The sequence below is a fragment of the Notolepis coatsorum genome (genome assembly GCF_963971535.1).
Source record: "Notolepis coatsorum genome assembly, chromosome: 11".
Classification (NCBI taxonomy): Eukaryota; Metazoa; Chordata; class Actinopteri; order Aulopiformes; family Paralepididae; genus Notolepis; species Notolepis coatsorum.
Genome location: NC_140175.1, coordinates 85,068,001 through 85,081,754, shown reverse-complemented (window position 1 = coordinate 85,081,754; position 13,754 = coordinate 85,068,001). Strand labels below are relative to the sequence as shown.

At 43.1% G+C, this 13,754-nt stretch overlaps 1 protein-coding gene across 2 annotated transcripts in view; it reads right to left on the bottom strand.

The window, feature by feature from the left end:
* Positions 1–11,364, bottom strand: part of LOC311236719 (E3 ubiquitin-protein ligase MARCHF3-like) — a 74,606-nt gene extending 63,242 nt beyond the window's left edge. The window contains exons 1-2 of one of the 2 annotated variants that reach the window (XM_084324460.1): positions 11,238–11,287; positions 10,749–10,846 (exon numbers count right to left, since the gene is read on the bottom strand). The gene's annotated coding sequence lies outside the window, so the exon portion shown is untranslated. Of the gene's footprint in view, positions 1–10,748; positions 10,847–11,237 lie in introns of both variants that reach the window. The other variant, XM_084324459.1, reaches the window with a different exon arrangement.
* Between the last annotated feature and the right edge of the window lie 2,390 nt (positions 11,365–13,754).

Below are 13,754 nucleotides of genomic sequence, written 5' to 3'. Positions count from 1 at the left end.
TATATATTTATGCTTAATATAAATATAACCTGCATCACTGTACATATTAATACTACAACTCTGTACATACATCTGATTAGCACTATTACTCAGTAGTACTGATTTATATATTTGAGATCCAGATCACCGGTACATTGTATATTACTATTGCACTTTACTGTTACATTTGCACTCTGGTTGGATGCCAAACTTATTTTCGTTGTACTGTACTTGTGCTGTATGATGACAATACATTTTAATCTAATAAAATAAGATAAGATAAGATATTCCTTTATTGGCGGCTAGGTGGTGTAGTGGTCTAAGGCACTCGCCACCAGTGTGGAGACGCTAGGATTCGCGTGTTCGAATCCAGCTCTCCACATTGTTTTTCAGTTTGGCTGGTCGTCCGCAGTAATACACATTGGCCGTATTACGGGGAGGGAAAAACTGAAGGGTGGGGATCGAACGTTGTGAACAAGCGACTCCTACAAGTCGGTTGGTGCGCCTGCGCAGTAGAATCAGGAAGTGTCGGGGGCAGCGTGAGCCTCCCACGCGTTACTCCTCGACACTGAGAGGTCGAGCTGCGCAGGTGAAAAGATGCGACTGCTGTTACCTCAAGTACCGGAGGGGACTTGTGCTATGTATGACTTAGTCCACATTGCAGCCGGCTTGTGGGAGGCAAGAAACAGCGTTCGTGACAGGGGAGGGTTGAATTGGATGATACGAAATTGGGATGGGAGAAAATATAGAAAAATGGGAGAAAAAGTGGATCAAAAAAAAAAGATATTCCTTTATTGATCCCCTTGGGGAAATTCAGGCATCATAGCAGCATGGGGGAGGGGAGGTACATGTAGTAGAAGACATGATACAGGTCATAAAATTATAGTACAAATAATACAAATAGAATAAAATATCTAGATAGATGACGCCTAAAATAAATTCTGCTGGATTGTTAAACCCTTGGTCCACTGAACTCCAGGTCATTGTAATTACCATGAGATACTGGTTATACAAGTAATGGTTGTTTCCCTTTTCAACGTGACACTGAAATACTCTTAGAATCAACGAATGGATGAGCTACATTTTGTGTTGTTGGGCAAAACAAGTAATATCGTACATTTAGCCATTGTTTTGCCTTATAACACACCAAGCATTCCACCCCTCCTGTTACAGCGTGCTAACTTGCTATCGTACTGTGCTAACTAGACATACGGCTTGCTTCGTCTTGGAGGTCTTCCCCTCTTGCATTCCCCGAGCCCCAACACTGTGGGAAAGGGACCAGTTGGGCTTAAAAATAGCACCCCCCACCCCGCCCGTTTGACCGCTACTTTTCCACAACCCCGGGTAACCACAGCCAATAACCCCGAGCCAGCAAAGTCCACACATGACTAGACCTCCTTCCCTCCAGATTCCCCCGAGGGAGGAGTGCGGTCTATACGCAGACAGAGAAGAGGAAGGGGCGCTTTAGGGAAAAAAGGGCCCGTTTTTTGGTGGGAACTTGTTGCTTCCACGGTCGCTTCCCAAAGTTCCCATCGTGAACGGAGTGGACCTGGTTAATGTAAGAACAGAACTGGAGGCGGTTTAACAGCAGCTAGCCTGTAAAGAACACACCTTCCAACAACTCCAAAAACTGTCTTGATTACATGCTGTATCTTAGGTTAGGTGTAGTCTGCAATGAGTAAGATAAGATAAAATAAGATATTCCTTTATTGATCCCCTTGGGGAAATTCAGGCGTCATAGCAGCATGGGGGAGGTATGGTATGGGCAGGGTAATAGTAGAAAAACATAAATATATAGGCAATAAGATTTTATCTGAATGAGAAAAATAAACAGTGTAAACAAAGATGCAAATGAGGGTCTGTATGATCGGTTATATTATATGTTATAATAAATATGGCAACAAAGAATTTGAATTTGAATATATATTATGAGTAAAAGTAAACAGTAAACACAAAGTGCAGTATATACACAATGTACCCTAACTGGCGTGATATACGCCATACATTGTAGTCCGTGCAGGTTTTTGGTGATTAAGAGTCAGACACACTTAGTGGTCAGACATTCCTAATAGCTAGTTAGCTATCCGTTAGCTAGTATAGGATTTGAGTAGCGTTTTCTTAGAAGATAAAACCAATTATAATATATAAAACCAAAAGACAATTATATAGGTCTAAGTTCACTTGGACCTTAAGCATAGAAAGTGTTGATATAAAAGGAACAGTCTATTCTTATTTCTGACCTAATATTATGTCAAGGGTCAACATTTTAGTTAGCTAGACTAGATAGTAGGGTTGTACCGATCCGATATTGGTATCGGTATCGGCCGCCGATATCAGTAAAATAGCTGGATCGGGTATCAATAAAATAAAATAAATATATCGGATTTAAAACGTTTTTTTTTAATAATAATTAAAATAAGAAATAACCATTCAGTACATTTATATCTATGTGTTAATTTGTTACATTTAGTTTCACTAAGTTAGGAAAGTAATGTTTTAAGTCAAGCCTGATGTTGCCTTGCACAAAAGAATGATCCCAGTCTCTTCCACACAGTGACAGTGAGGCATACAGTTTATTAATTGAATGAATGAAGTTTATTTTTCTGTCTTTGTTTACAACAAATCAAAAACACACTTGTGATCCTTTACAATTCTTAAAAACAAAATATATTTTAATATAAAAGAAAAGCGTGGATTAAATATTTTATTTTTCTTACTTTTTTGGAGAAAGAAATTTGGACAATGGGGGATCGGATCGGTATCGGTATTGGTATTGGCCGATACCCAAACCCAGGTATCTGTATCGGTATCGGGACTGAAAAAGTGGGATAGGTGCATCCCTACTAGATAGGTATCCAGATGGCGTCTCTCACAGGGGGAACCGAGGTTGTGTTGAACTTTAGACGCCAGAAAGGGAGATAACCAAAAGAGAGGGTGATAACAAAATGGGCATGTTATGCCAGTGAGAGAGAGAATCTTGGTCTCTCTTTGGTATTTCACCTTGGAGGAGAGAGGGCTTCTTCAGTAGCCCTCTTCTGTATTCCTTCGGTATTCACCTCAGAGTTAAGTGTATCTCCACTGCTCAGCTTAATGATATTGTACTGGTTCATGTCAATAAACCTGTGTTATAAAGAGAAGACCAGGAGCCTGTGTGTCATATATTATAGCGAGTCTATCCTGAAGGAAGACGGGGATACTTAACGGTAATTTAAATATACCTGCATACAATCCTTTTTACATACCTGTAGATACTATATCTATATCTGTACATATCATTCTTTTAGATTTTTTTTTATCTGTAGATACCATGTACAGATATTATCTGTACATATCCCTTATATATCATGTACAGATATTATCCCTGTACTCTGTATCCCTTACTTTTTCCCCCTCCTTTTTCCTCCGATTTTCTCCCATCCCAATGTTAGTCGTTATGCCAATTCCCAATCCCCTTCCTGGTCGCTGCGCACTTACCCCCCACAGTCGGTCTGGGAGAGTGGAGGCTATCACGTGCTTCCTCCGACACACGTCTAGCCAATCAACCGCTTCTTTTCACCTGGCAGCGCGGACTCTCACTGAGAGCGTGTAACGTGTGGAAGGATCACACTACCCCCCTTAGATCCTATCCGCGCTGAGCAGGCGCCCCGACCGAACTGTAGGAGTCGCTGTTTACAACGACCCGGACCCACCCCGCCAGCTTTCCCACCCTCTAATACTGCCAATTGTATTAGTGTGAACGGCCAGCCAAGCTGGTGACAACGCCGGGAGCTGGATTCGAACAGGCGAATCCAGCGTCTCCGGCGTTGGTGACAAATGCAATCTCCGCTACGCCACCTGACCGCCCTGTACATATCCCTTACTATACTCTTACTAGTTACGCTGCTGGCCAGTATAATTGACTACCAGTGTCTTTATACCTGTATCACTGTAAATATTAATGCTACAACTCTGTACATACATCTCATTAGGACTATTACTCAGCAGTACTCATTTATATATTTTATATCCAGTTTAATCACCTGTACGTTGTATATTATAATTGCGCTTTACTGCACTCTGGGTGGAGCCAAACTTATTTCCGTTGTACTGTACTTGTGCTGTATACAACAATACATTTGAATCAAATCTAATCTAATCTAAAAAGATAACACTTGATGAACCATAACTACCCGGCGGATGAATAAACGGTTGTTCATCAAGAGAATTACATATTTTAAGCGAGAACGAGCTGCTGTACTGGACACATAGAGAGAGGAAGAAGATGGCAAATGAGAGACAAATGAGAGAATTCTCCAAAATGTTGGAGTGCACACATTCATACAGGGTTATTAATTTGACATATTTGTCCCTCAGCATTTAGTCCTCCAGCTCGTCTGCGGCAAAACCCAATACGAGCTCTTTCAGTTCCTCTGACACGTTTCGGCTGATCGCCTGAAGACACCATTTTCCAAAACAACTGAGCAACACATGGCTGACCATTTACTAAGCTGCATAAAAATACATCCACATTTCAGCTCTTTGGTCTGTTCTCTGACTCTCAAATTAGGCCAGATAATTGTTTTTAGTGTTCTCACACCAAAACAAGCCTCTGGCCTGGGTACATAGTTATATTCCTCATTAATGGTAGAACTAGCTTGGGGGGGGGATGAAATACGGTTGCAGCTTTTTCTCAAATAAACCATGTGAATGAATGAATGAATGAAAAACTTTATTAACAGATTGCAGAATGGGTACAGTACAGTACAGCTCAATACATACAATTGTTAAGGATGCAGACCAGAGAAAGACTTTCATCTTGTTTACATCAGGGTCCCCCATTTTCAATTCATCGTAACATATATGACATACATGACATACAGATAGACAGTACTGCTACATCTATACATTTATGACATACCAGATTTGCAATTACAGTACTGTTTGTGATACAAAAAGAGTCCAGAAAGAAAAGAGTATATACATTAGGCGTAGAAACTGTACATTGGATTGGGTAGGTGGGGGTGGGGGGGGACTGTACATTGGAGGTGGTTGGGTGGGTGGGGGGGGGGGGGGTTGGGTAGGAGTGGGGGGGGGGGGGGGGTTGGGTAGGAGTGGGGGGGGGGGGGGGGGGGGGTTGGGTAGGAGGGGTGGGTGGGGGACACTGTACAACTGTACAAACAACACTGTACATTGGATTATTGACAAGACCATACTTGGTAATTTACTGTACATTGGAGGGGGTTGTGTTCGGACATTTACAGGGGCCAGTTTCGAGTTGCAGTCTCCCTTAGGTGTTTTTTGAGAGTGTTTTTGAAAGTGGGTAGTGATTCACATTCCTTTACAGCTTTGGGTAGGGCGTTCCACATTGATGTGGCATAATTGCGAAACGTGTTTAGTCCCTTGTTTGAGCCGAATCTGGGTTTAACATGATTTGTGGAGCTCCCTCTGGTGTTGTGATCGTGGTATTCACTGACCTTTGGGAAGTATTTTGTCATGTACATGGGTACCATGGTCGTGTAGTGTATCTTGTAGACCAGGCCCATTGCAAGTTGCTGTACTCTGTCGTCTACTCTAAGCCATCCTAGGTTGTCAAAGTGGGTAGGGGTGAGGTGGGTTCTAGGAGTAAGGTCAAGCAGTAGTCTGACCAGTTTGTTTTGAGATGTTTGTAATTTTGTTTTTAGCGCCTTTGAGGTGCTTTGGTACCATGAGGTGCAAGCATAGTCGTAGTACCCTTGAATGAGTGCTCCTGCTAGAGTCTTCAGGGTGTTCTTGTTTACCAGTGAGGAGATCCGGTACAAGAATCGTGTTCGTTGGTTGACTTTTTTTATTACATTGGATGCCATTTTGTCACAGGAAAGATTTGCCTCTAGGATGGAACCCAGGTAGGTAATATCTTCTTTCCTTGTGACAATATTGTCACCCACTGTAACTGAGAAGCCGTCGGTCTTGCTGAGTTTGTTATTTGAACAGAAGAGAATGGACTCTGTTTTGCCCATGTGTAATGATAGTTTGTTATCAGCGAGCCATATGCAGATTTTGCCTAGTTCTGAGCTGAGGGTTTTTTCAACCTGTAACTTGTTCTTGTCAGAGACCAGCAGGGCTGAGTCGTCCGCAAACAGGAACAAGTTGCAGTCACAAGCTGACGACATGTCATTTGCATAAATTAGGAACAGTAGCGGACCTAGTATGCTTCCTTGTGGAACACCACAGTTTACTGTGAGGGGGGGGGATCTTGTTTATGGTTCATCCACCGTAACCATGAACAGAGCGGGTATTATTAATACCCAATGTGGAGCACGTCGTACAAAGGCCGATGGATGTGTGTGTGTGTGTGTGTGTGTGTGTGTGTGTGTGTGTGTGTGTGTGTGTGTGTGTGTGTGTGTGTGTGCCAGGGACTGTGCCCAGTGCCCACCACAGGATCTGGGCGTTGTGCCAGCCAACCAGTGCAGCATAATGGGAAGCCCATGCCGCCTGATGGCAGCCACAAGGCACGGGTCAGCACTTGGGGATCCATGCCCTTTTCATTTTTAAGCCCTCTTGTTTGTTTTTAGCTGCGACCGGCAGCTCTATAGGCTGCTCTCTCAGTTGGTCGGCTGGTTGCTCTGTCCACAAAGCCCCCCACCCTCTATCGGCCCTAGGAGGCTGATAATACACACCAGGCAATTCTGCATGGAGGTCTAGTATGTGTGTGTGTTCAACTGTTCATGCCAATTGGCTAAAAGGGGGCGTGGCAGTGGGAGTGGCCTATCGCAAAAAGGTGCATAACTTCCAAATGGATTCACAGACTTACATAGGATTTTGTGGAAAGGTTGGTCATCAGCCAACGGACAGCTGATTAACTGTTCCTGCCAATTGGCAAAAAAGGGGAGTGGCAGTGGGCGTGGCCTAGAACAAAAAGGTACATAACTTCTAAACGGATTCATGACCAAAACTTTGTGGAAATCTTGATTGTGGGGCAAGGGCACACACGCATGCACGCACGCACGCACGCACGCACACACACACACACACACAGCCACGCCCCCTTGTGTGTGTGTGTGTGTGTGTGTGAGAATGCATGCATATATAGACGCATGCACGTACCAATTATTCCATAGTAATACTTCATAAGATGCTCTGACATAGAGATCTATCATTCTGAGTCTGAAAAAATATGATGGCAAACCAGAGTTGTGTGGGTTCAGACCGCCGCTCGCCATCGAGAGACAAACAGATTTCTGTGTGGGCAGACTGGGCACGTGGTGCAGTTTCTGCAGAGTGTGGGTTTTATTCCAATCTTTTTTTTTTTTTTTATTCCACTGTGACCAGTGACCATTAGGTTGGTCACATTTGAACTGATACCGGTACCGGAAATGTGGCACCGATGGATTTCACGTGAATCGGTACTCGACGTGATTCGGTCGGTACCCTTAAAAGTACCAGATTCGGTACCCATCCCTATAGTGATCATGTCATTAGAATGTTCACCTCTCCACATTCTAACCCGGCCACAGTGTGAGATCACACACCTCAAACGGGTCAAGTCTCGGGTCTAGAATTTGATTCTGAACTGTCCTTTTTCTTTTTTTTTTTATTATCTTTTCCCCCTCCTCTTTTTCCGATTTTTCTCCCATCCCACTGTTAGTCGTTATGCCAATTCCCAACTCCCTTGCTGGTTGTTGCGCACCCCCCCTACTGTTGGTCCGGGAGGCCGGAGACTATCACATGCGGCAGCCAGCCTGACAGCGCAGATTCTCACTGGGAGAGTGTAACGCGTGGAAGGTCACACTACCTCCCTCCAGATCCTTCCTTTGCTGAGCAGGCGCCCCGACCGAACTGTAGGGGTATTTTTCTGTTTACAATGCCCAGGACCCACCCATCAGTTTTCCCACCCTCTAATACTGCCAATTGTATTAGTACGGACGACCAGCCAAACTGAAAACAATGTGGAGAGCTGGATTCGAACACGCAAACCCAGCGTCTCCAGCATTGGTGGTGAGTGCCTTGCCCACTGCACCACCTAGCCGCCCTCTGAACTGTCCTTTGACAGACGTCATACAGACCAGAACAAACCAAGCCTCAACGTGTGTGTCCAGGTTACTACGAGCTATTTAATTAACACTCGCAGCTCGACTGAACCGACCGCACGAGTCCCAGCCACAGAAACAAACAGCGGCATTAAAAGTGACATCACGGTTGTGACCCCGCGCTAAAGACTATAGAGGCAACTCGCTTCTGCAGGCTCAGACAGATAGAGCACCAGTATTAAAGGCTGATTGTCCAAGGGAGCTGCCTCAGTGATGTCATGCCTTTGTCCAATTAATAGAGGGACTTTAACTGTCATGGCCATGAATGGGACAAAGCGCTCGTGGGGGGGGGGGGGGTTGGGGGGTTCATGGTCATGGGTTTTACCCCCAGAGAGCATCCTCCCTGACGCTTATGGATTACGGCCATCAATTAGAAGATATTACAATCCCCGGAATTACTCAAAGTAATAACTCATCTCGTTGCCTAAAGGTCCATTAATGTTTAAACCAACTGGTGGTGGTGGTGTCATTATCCAAAATGTTGTGAGGCCTCTTGCGCAGACAAACGCACGGCATAAGCTATTGTTTACCCTCCAGACTATGATGTGGTATTAGCTGTTGTTCTTTTTCCTCAAAGACCAGTCCTTAGAAAACATGGGGATTTTGAACACATACAATCTGATACAGAACATAGGGGATAATATTCTAACGACGAAAGCTATGTATCACAGATGTTTACTGGGGACACGGTATAACAGTACTATACTGAAAATAATATACAGTGTTTTTCATATTTATTTGTGGCGGCCCCCCCACAATATCAAACAGGCCCACCACAAACTGGCCTATATATATTTAAATATGTACCAAAAGGACACAATAATGTGCTTAACTGCTCGTACCAGCTTGCCACCATCACAATTCTACCTGCGGGAATCCGATATCAGTTTGAGCAAGTGGATACATTTTTAAAAATACAGCCAAGCTCTTCTTCTAAGCATCCTCCCTCACTGGTTCTGAGTCAACGCCGCTGTCTTATCGAGCTCCCATCAGATGTACCACTAGACACGAGAGAGCCAGCACTCCTGAGCCTGACCTTGGATTGATTGCCCTTTGGAGGGCCTCTCTCCGCTTCATGTTGGAACTGGTCCCTTTCATGACGACTGCCCCGCGCAGACAGAACTGGCACAGTGCCCACAGCACGGAAATGTAATTTGGTACCCGGCGGCGGTGGCATTTGGTGGATCGATAGGGAAAGGGGACGGGATGCGTGTTGTCAGATGACCATCACGCTGCTGTCCCAGCCTCGCTCACATAATGGAACGTGTTCTTTTCAAGAGCCAGAGGTCTTTGACTGTCCCGCTTTGTTGCCGTGAGTTTCTTCAGCTGCACTTCGAACTCTTGTCATGATCTTCATGTAAACTGTATAGCAATTAAGTTATCAGGCATGTCATGGTCCAGTTACCTGCCAGACTCTACTGCCTGTTGTGGTTGTGCTGAGGTCCCTGCACTTTGGTAGACAACACACAAACACACACACACACACACACGCATGCACGCACGCACAGACAGACAGACAGACAGACAGACAGACAGACAGACAGACAGACAGACAGACAGACAGACAGACAGACAGACAGACACACACACACACACACACACACACAGACACACACTCTCACACACACACACACACACACACACACACACACACACACACACACACACACACACACACACACACACACACACACACACACACACACACACACACACACACAGAGTACTGCCATTGTAATCCAATCAGCATGGGCAATGAACAGAAAGACGCACACTGGTGCATACAGTAGTACACAGTATTTCTCACAATAAACACACTGTAGCCTATAGCCTACCAGCGACTATATATCTCATTCTGTAGAGACTCAAATCAATGACTTTATGTTGGTGTCTTACAGCACTGCAACACTGCAGTAAATAGGCTTACTGTACATGATATCAAACTCTAGGAGGAAGGCATTGGAAGCAAACAGCCTCTAGACAGGGACCACGATCGCTGACACACACGTCTGACAAAGAGGTGTAGTTTTAACATAAATATGTAGCTAATAAAACCACAAGATACTCTTTCAGCAAAGCTGTAGCAAAGGTAAGATGACATAATAATATATAGACACAGTGTAAACATGGAGATATATTCACTTTGTTTCCATTCTCAAATTCTATTCTCATTCTGAAGCTGTGACGGTAAAATGATGGCCTTTGTATCATCAGTCTTTTCTCGCATAAAAAGGTTTTGAGATTATATTAGATTAAAATGTATTGGAATTTGGCAATGCATTATACAGCACAAGTACAGTACAATGAAAGAAGTTTGGCATCCAACCAGTCCAGAGTACAAATGTAACAATGAAGTGCAATAGTAATATACAATGTACAAGTGATTAAACTGGATAGAAAATGTATAAATGAAATGAGTACTAAAGAGTAATAGTGTCAATCAGATCATGTACATAGTTGTAGTATCAATGTGTACAGTGATACATACAGGTATAACTTACACTGACTATATGGTAGTAAGTCTGGCCAGCGGTATATAGTAAGAGTATAGGTACACCGTACAGATATGGATCTATCAAAACGATTTTTAATTATGTTGATTCTAAATGACCATCTTTACTCCTAGCACTCGGGAGTTAATAGCTGAATATGAAAACTAGGGATATTATCTAATCATGAAAGATGAAATAGCATCAGTGCATGGTGTTTTCCCCTCTCGCGCACAGACCCTGGCAGCAGCCTCGCAGCCCCGGAGCGCTCATCATCATCATCACCACCAGCAGCAGCATGGGAAGCGACGCAACAGCTGAGCGCTCCGACAACTGCAGAAGAAACGCACTGACTGATCAAAGCTTCTTCTCGGGAAAATGTACCTTCGGCTTCGCAGTCATGATGACAGCTATTTCTGACCACCCGAGGCGAGGCTTCCTTCAATAGACCGAAAGAGGCTATTTGTTTTGGGGTAAATCCAAGGACAGCGTTTTTATACGCTATGCCGTTATCGTTACATCATGGAAGTATATAACGTAACACCACATATATCCGATTATTTTGCGTTCACGCAAACACAAAAACACAAGCAAAATTAATTAATAAATTAATAAAAGCGCATTGTTATGACAACGAACAAGGCGGGGGTGCTAGTGCTACTATAGTGTGCCACGCCTTAGGTTATTGGCCTGTTTAAATTATACATACAATGCAACAGCTTACCTTTTATTCGGTGTCCTCGATCTGACGATGATGATGATGATGATGATGATCCGACAAGTCCCCTTCTCTCTGACTCCTGTGTGTCGATCGCGCTGTTAACTTGCTCCCGGTCAGCTGTTGAGTCCAGGAGCCGTCTAGCCAGCCAGACACACAGTTCTCCTCCAGCCAATCACATTATCACAATAACAAAAAACTTGTCACCAATGGGAGGGTCTTCTACGGGGCATAACGGCGCGCGCGTAACACATGGCGCACTCTAGTGGCTCCTATCGAAACTACCGTTTTCACTCAATAATTCCAAGAGCTTCAACACGAGCAAAGATATACAATACAATTATTCTAGAGATGAATACAGTGTATGAATAGTCACCCAACCACCTCCAATGTACAGCCCCCCCCCCCCCCACCTACCCAACCTACTCCAATGTACAGTTTCTACGTCAAATGTATATACTCTCTTTTCTGGACTATTTTTGTATCACAAACAGTACTGTATTTGCAAATCTGGTATGTCATAAATGTATAGATGTAGCAGTACTGTCTATCTGTATGTCGTGTATGTCATATATGTTATGATGAATTGAAAATGGGGGACCCTGATGTAAACAAGACGAAAGTCTTTCTCTGATCTGCATCCCCTTAACAATATGTATTGAGCTGTACTATACTGTACCCAGTCTGCAATCTGTTAATAAAGTTTTCAATCAATCAATCAATCAATCTGTCTTATGATATTACAAATCCTTTGTTTGAAAAATATATGATGAAACAACTTCCACATTAAACCACATTTGGTTTGATTAGCTGTCATCAATATAACTAAGGTTAGTATATATAGGTCACTAAAACCGACTTAAAGTAGGCATGAAAAAGCTTAATAAAAACTACACAGTTAAAGATAGAGTTGTACCCTCGTGATGACTTGTCGTACAGAACTTGTAAGTCGCTTTGGATAAAAGCGTCAGCTAAATGACAATAATTTTTCTGTGAATGTCCTACCGTAACCAGACACCAGTGTTTTAACAGCCCAGAACAGCAAATGTAAAAACCTTCATGAGCTGGGTAGGTTGAATCACTATTGTGTTGAATATCAACTGACAATAGCGAATGGCAAAATAAGATATTTAAGATATTTATTCATATGAAAATGTTGGAGATTATTACTTTAAAACACTGCAGCTAAATGTGTGACAGCAGGAACTATCAACATGCTGTTGAATAACTAAAACAAACCATATCTACGACAATCCAGTTGATTAACATCCCATCATTTAATATTCTATAGATTTGGAATGAGGGATATGTAGGTCTAACCACATATTATATGTAATACGCATGTAATTTAATGGTTGAGTCTAAATGGTCCTCTCTTTTACAGCTCGATAACAATGATCATGTAGACTCAACCATTACATGCTTATTACCGAGCGCACATTTGAGTTTGGTGCAGCCAAATATTCCCTCTTATCTGGCTGTATAATCTGTTTCTTGGTTAATTACCAGTGTATTCATACTCGTACCACTACATAATAATACTGTACATATTTTTTTTGATCCACTTTTTCTCCCATTTTTCTATATTTTCTCCCATCCCAACTTCGTATCATCCAATTCAACCCTCCCCTGTCACGAACGCTGTTTCTTGCCTCCCACAAGCCGGCTGCAATGTGGACTAAGTCATACATAGCACAAGTCCCCTCCGGTACTTGAGGTAACAGCAGTCGCATCTTTTCGACACCCCGACACTTCCTGATTCTACTGCGCAGGCGCACCAACCGACCTGTAGGAGTCGCTGTCCACAACGCCCGATCCCCACCCTTCCGTTTCCCTCCCCGTAATACGGCCAATGTGTATTACTGTGGACGACCAGCTAAACTGAAAGCAAATGTGGAGCGCTGGGCTCGAACAGGCGAGCCCAGCGTCTCCAGATTTTGTGGCGAGCGCCTTGCCCACTACGCCACGTAGCCGCCCTAATAATACTGTACATATAATAACTTAGCATATATACTCCATATTGACATGTTATACTGTATACTACAATGCACTTTAATGCTCCTAAGCACTCATTTCATTGTACTCTGTACTTGTAATTGTATGACAACTAATTTAATAGAATCTGATCTACTCCCACGTTTCTCTAATTTTGGATTTTAGGTTTGCCATTGACATTAGATTAGATTCAAATGTATTGTTATTATACAGCATTGTACAGGTGATTAGACTGGATATAACATATATAAATGAGTACTACTGGGTAATAGTGCTAATGAGATGTACAGGGTTGTACTGTGGCACAGGTATAATGACACTATGGTAGTAAGTCATACTGGCCAGCAGCATAACTAGTAAGAGATATGTACAGATATAGATATAGTATCTAGTACAGATGTAAAAAGGATTATATGGAGGTGACAAAAAGATTGAGGAAATGACCATGACCAGACTGATAATAAATCACCTCTTTATTCCAATAGAAATCACTGCAACAAATACAAAATAAAATCCTGTAAATATATA